This window comes from Brassica rapa, chromosome A05, assembly GCF_000309985.2.
Source record: "Brassica rapa cultivar Chiifu-401-42 chromosome A05, CAAS_Brap_v3.01, whole genome shotgun sequence".
Lineage (NCBI taxonomy): Eukaryota > Viridiplantae > Streptophyta > Magnoliopsida > Brassicales > Brassicaceae > Brassica > Brassica rapa.
In genome coordinates, this window is record NC_024799.2 from 12008874 (window position 1) to 12015403 (window position 6530).

Consider the following 6530-nt stretch of genomic DNA (forward strand, 5'->3'; position numbering starts at 1 on the left):
GCAAGCAAATTTATTACATAATAGTAACTGATTTCTTAGTTATTTAATATATAATTATTATTTTATTATTTCGTATTATGCAGAAAAATATAAAATAAGTATTTATTCTGCACAAGACGCAGATCTTAACCTAATTATGTATCTCTTTAATAATTTTGAATCTTAAACATTTTCTAAATCCCATGCCATAATAAAAGAAAGAAATGAAAATAAACTCAAAAATCAATATTTATATCGAGCAATAACTAAAATGACACAAAAAGGAGAAAAATATCAAAGATAAATAGGATTGGCACGTGAACGTAAATTTCTCATAACCATAAGTAACTTTTAAATTGCTAAATCATGATATAAAACCGAGTTGACATAGTTTCATTGTAACCAAATAGTAGGCATGAGATTCTTCGACCTAAATGTTAGGTTTTTATGCGATAAATAATTTTTTGACCTAAAATATTTTTAAAAATGAGATCAGTTCATTAGTAAACAAATTATGTAATTAACAAAAAAGTTTTTGAATTTTTTTAAGGGCCAAATATATTAATTTGATCAATAATATAATTTTTTTTCGTACGATATTTCTTAAATAATTTACATATATATTTACTCTGCGCAAGGCGCATGTCTTATCCTAGTTTTTCATTAAAATTCAGAAGGAATTTTGTACACATTTATAGAAAGGGCAATTGTCAATAATAGCACCTTTAGAGTTTTTGTCTCAAAAATGGAACTAGAAGGAGAAAGTCACAAAAATGACATTCATTAAAGAGTAAAATATCCCTAATACCCTTGATTTAAAATTAAATAAACAAACCAAAAATAAATAAAAGAAATTTTTTTTATAGTTTCAGATTCAAAATTTTTTATAATTTTTTTTGAAATTTTTTTTTTTGAAATTTTTTTAATTTTTTTTCAAATTTTCTTTTTATAATTCAAAAATACTTTTTGGAATTGTTTTTTAAATTTTATTTTTATTTTTAATTTTTTAGTATTTATTTTTTATTTTATAAAATTTTAAACCCTAATTCCAAAACCCCACCCCTTAACTCTAAACCTATTTTTGTGATTTTGAGCGTTGAGTGCTAGTTTGGAAACAGAAACTTGGTTTTGGTGCTATCTTTAGTCTTTTTCTCTTTTAGAAATTATATAATTTGTTTTGAACATATTTATTATAAACATAAAGAATCATGAAGAATCCATCAATCCATAACTCTTTTCGTTTGAGAATAAGTTGCTGAATTCAAATTTCATTAACAATTTTTTGACAGTAAAATTATAAAACATAATCCATATAAGATTATATAAATAGTTAATTGATCGTAAATAATTAGAAAAACATGGTAAGTTTATTTAAAATTGATGAAGTATAACATGTTTTTCCAATGCTGAAAACATGTTCTTTCTAGCACAACGGTAAGTTTATAATCGCTTACACTGCTAACCTGGGTTCGAATACCATGCAATTAAACAAGTGATAAAAATACCCCAGCAGATTTCGAACTGAGGACACGCAAAAGGCACATCTGACGTGACCACAAGACGTTTGAGCATTTGTTTTTTCTTATTAAATATATTAGCGTAGTAATCATCCTATTGCTAATCGTTTAGGGTCAGAGTCTCAGACTCTCAGTGTTTTGTTTTGAAATCCAAAGGTTTCGAGTTTCTAATTTCAATTGCCTATTAAATATTTCTTCATTGTTTTAGGGTTCTTTTATGCTCAGTAGGTTCTGCTTAGTGCTGATGATAAGTTTGAGCTGGTGAACTTATCGATTACTTGTAAACCTCGTAACAATGTCGATTACAGATTATCTAAGCCTCAAGAGATAACGATGATCCTCACACATGAATACATCGTTACTCGCATACGAATCTCCTAAGAGATCGCCTCAAGACTCTCGTCTCACTCACTTCTGATCTTCGATAGTCTTCTCCAACCACAATACAGAGTATTTATTCAACTATCATAACTGCCAAAGACTCTTTCTCCATTCGACTCTTTGCTCCTTCCTTCCCTTCATATCTTGCCTTTAAAGGACTAGCCACGTCAGCAGTATCTGATTCTTCCTTTGGCCCAAGCGTATCAGCTGATTTCTCCGGGGCCTTTGAAATCTTGGGGGGCTCTTGTTCTGTTTCTTGTGTGTGTCATAACAGTTGGGCTCTAGTGGCGGCTGAGCCAAGCTCTGACCAAGTTAGGGAGAGGTGTAGACATGATTCTTGTTTTGCTAATTCAAATATTATAGATAAAAGTTTTATATATCACTAGTGTCCTTGCAATACAACAAAAATACCATGATACTAAAATGCAATAATTTTATTGAACAGAACAGCAATGAGATGGATGAAGCTAACGAGTGCTTCAGTGCCTTCTTCTGGCAAGATTCCTCAGGATGTATCCGATGGTTACTCCAATTATAATTCCAGGTGCAAAGCCGAACCCTGCTGCTACCCAACTCAACCTTTCCACTTCTTCGTCTTCGTCTTCTTCTTCGGGCACTGGTGGTTCAGTTTCTGGCGATGTTGGATCTCCACAAACAGGCTTAAGGGAAGGACCATAAAGTCCAGGGTTTCCCTCATAGGAAGAGCAGTTTTGTCGCTGGAACTGTGTACCTTGTGGTATTGAACCTACGAGCTGGTTATGTGAAACGTTGATCCACTCAAGAGACGAGAGGTCCCCTAGCTGTGGAGGGATCTCACCAGAAAGCTTGTTTTGGGATAGGTCCAGTGATTCCAGTGCAGTAAGGTTTGCCAAAGAAGATGGGATGTGTCCTGTGAAAGCATTTCTTGACAGATTGAGAACATAGAGTCCCTGCAAGAGTCCAATGGATTCAGGAACTTGTCCATGGATTCTGTTTCCAGAAAAATCAATGATTGTGTAGATTGTGAGGACACGTTCCATTGCCATTGATACTCCTTTACTCATCAACATAACAGAAACGTAGTTGAAGAGAACCTCGATGTATTCCGGTTGCGTAGAATTATCTTCATTCGTGGATATTGCAGTCCAGTTGAGGAAGTAATCAGATGGTAAGGTACCGTGGAAATCGTTATGTGATACATCAATGATTTTCAAGGCAGGAAACCCGAACCAAGCCCCCCCATTGGAGTGATGCAACATGCCATGAAACTTGTTGGATCGGAGGACAAGAACTTCTAGGCTCTGCAAGGAATTCAAGTGGAACGGGAATGTGTCGTTGATAGCATTACTCTCCAAGTTAAGAACTTCCAGACGAGAACAACTGGTTAGAGATGGAAGAAGCTTTCCCTCCAATAGGTTGTGGCTGACGTCAATGACCCTTAAATGCTTGGCATGCATGCACATGTGAGGAAGACTTCCGATGAGACCATTGTTATGAAGATCCAGATATCGCAGCTCTTGTAATCTCCATAACCAGTCTGGTACTTGACCTTTGATGTTGTTGTTGGAAAGGTATATAGACATTAGATTTCTCTGGTCTCTTATGAAATCAGGAAACTCAGTGATGTTGCAGCTTGACAAGAACAAAAACTCGAAATTTGATGAAAAATCAGAATCTGAAGTGATGTTTGATGTTGAAAGAGGGATGCCCGAAAGATCTAGCCGTACTAGCTTCTTGAGAGAAGAGAAGACATTTAAGTCAACTGGACTATTGTCTCTGAAATTGTTAGACCCAAGGTAGAGATATTCTAAATTGGATAACAGAGAAAAATTCTCGAATCCAACCAGATCACTGAGTTGGTTATTCTCCAAATCAATTTCTTCCAATGAAGAGATTTGGAACAAGGATGAAGGAACTGCTCCAGTAAAAAGATTATCATGGGCAACAACGGCTACCAGTTCGGAGAGTTGCCCAATGTTAGGTGAGAGGGAACCTATGAAGTGGTTTGAATCGAGAGAGAGCCTGAGTAGTTTGGTTAAGTTGAAGATTGCAGATGGAATGTTTCCGGTGAGGTGATTATTGGCAACCTCAAACGTGATCAACTGTTTTAGATTGCCAATGGAAGATGGGATTTCACCAGTTAAAGAGAGAGCCTGAGTAGTTTGGACGAATCAAGTGTCAAAGAAACTAAATGTTTAAGGTTGCCGATGGAATCAGGTATGACACTTGAGAAAGATGTCATAAAAAACTCCATGACTTTCATAGAGTTGTTTCTACGAAAAACAGGAAGTTTGCCTCTCAGATTTGGGTTGTGACTCAGGATAATGGACTGTAAGTTTGGTATCAGAAAAATACTGCTTGGAAATTCTCCATCCAGGTAGCAGTTCTGAAGATGTAGCCATCTCAGAGATTGCATCTTTGAAAACTCGTGGGGGATTTTTGAAGATATGTTTACAAAGCTCATATCCAAGGCTCTAAGGTTCTTAAGGTTACTAGCAAGTAGATGGAGAAAATATGGTGGGTTTTCAATGAACAGCCAACTTGGAGGAGGTAAAAGATAAGAAATATAGGAAAAAGAAGAAAGATCGAGAGACACCAAATTGGTGAGTTGGAGAATTTCTGTTGGTATTGGACCTTTCAATGAAGATCCAGAGAGATTTAGTGTTTCTAGCAACATGAGATTGTTGAACTTATGAGGGATTGGAGAAAAAGTGAAATTATTGCAAGCAAGGTTCAAAGTTTTGAGATGTATCAGTCTAAACAAACTGGAATTCGGTTCGAGACGGCCATAAAGATAGCTGCAACTTAGATCGAGACCAATTACCTTTCCTGACTTTGTATGGCATGTGACACCTTTCCAACTACAACACTCCGTGCTATTCCCCCATGATTTGGTCTTTGGGTAAGACTTAACGTTCACCACCGTGTCATCATAAATTGTCACAGAGTCACCAAAGTAGTCGTTAAACTCACCAGACTTCCAAATTTTGAACTCAGCCTTCAGCTTGAGAAGCAAAACTCTTTCATCTGGATCGCACAGGTCCGGTGTTAGAGATGCAGAAGTGCTTAATAACTTTGCATAGGAGAAGAGAAGAAGAGCGATAGGAAGATAGAAACTGAAATTATAGTATGAGCCTATCATTTTTTTTGTACCAATAGCTTAATGGATGTATAATGTACTTATAGGGAACATTTAGTGTGTTGGTTTACGAGTGTTCGTTCATTAATAATCGACTAGGTAATAATCTACGGATTGCGCGAGATGTGATTATTAGTTTTGTTATTTTTAATAAAAAATACATTAAATCTGTTTAATTTGGATATCGGTTCGGTTTTAAATTGTCTTTGGTTTTTAATCTCTTAAAATATAACTATTATTTTAAATTAATATTTATTTTTGTTTATTCGATTAGAATGTTTGATTTTTTAGTTTTTTTTGTAAAAAAAAAATTACTATTATTTGTTTTATTTCATGTTATGAATTTAGATAATCGTCATGTCGAACCAATGGTTTCATATCATAGTTTCTAAACGGATAATAGTTCAAGAAAAAGAAAAGAAAATTATTAAGACAAATCATTCACTACAATTTGGTCGGTAGTGAAAGAACCATTAAGAAAAAATATTTCAACTTCCAAAAAATAGATACTTCAGTTGTGGTAAATACTTAGTTACAAGGTGCTCACATCAAGGTGCGCATGTATGTGTATGTAAAAGTATATAAAAATTGTTGACAAATATATAAGATATTGTTAATTAATATTAAATGACTTTTTTATTCAAAATAATACATGAAAGATAAAAATAAAAAATTAATAAAAATTAAAAAGGCCTTGACATTAGTGAATTTTTTTCATATACAGAAAAATAAATTGTATCCGTAAATAGAGGTGGACACATATCGAATATCCGGTTATTTGGAGGCATTCATGTCGATTCAATCCTTAGCCACCTGGATAGTCGGTGACTCTGATATCCGAAATGATTTAGAATTTTAAAGAATATCCGATTTGATCCGTAGATAAAATAAAAATTTAAACATAATTGAAAATTTTAATAATAACATTTTATTACAAAAATAAAATATTATTTAACTTTAAATTTTAATACCTAATATAATAAATTTAATTCATAAATATTGTAAAACTTATATAAACTATAATATATATATATATGTTGTTATATAATATATACAATGCTGTACATATATGTATATATGCATATAACAGATTGAATTAGATATTCGTTCCTAAAAATATTGGTATTTGTGATCTGTTTTTTTTTGGTATTGTATTTTAGTATTTGATTTGCTTTGTAGAGTTACGGATATCCATATTTTTTGATTCAAATCAAAACGGATAACGAATCAAATCAAAATTTATAAATATTTTGCCCAACTTTATCCGAAAACAATAAAATAATATATAGGTATATATATATATCTAGTTAGCTTTTGATTCGTTATTTATTTTGATTCGAACAGAAAAATCCAAAGTTTTATTGAAACCATGCATGAGAGTTTTATATTTAAAAAATACAAAATATATAGTGTGAACATATTTATGAATCCCCTAGACTATATATGCGAAGTGATTTATACACATGTCGTGACTACAATAATTTGCTGAAAAATGATGACATGACACTTAAAATAGATGACATGGTTTTAGAAAA

General features: G+C 33.0%; 1 pseudogene; it reads right to left on the reverse strand.

Annotated features, from left to right (window-relative positions):
* Nucleotides 1-915: 915 nt before the first annotated feature.
* Nucleotides 916-5050, reverse strand: LOC117134291 (annotated as a pseudogene).
* Between the last annotated feature and the right edge of the window lie 1480 nt (nt 5051-6530).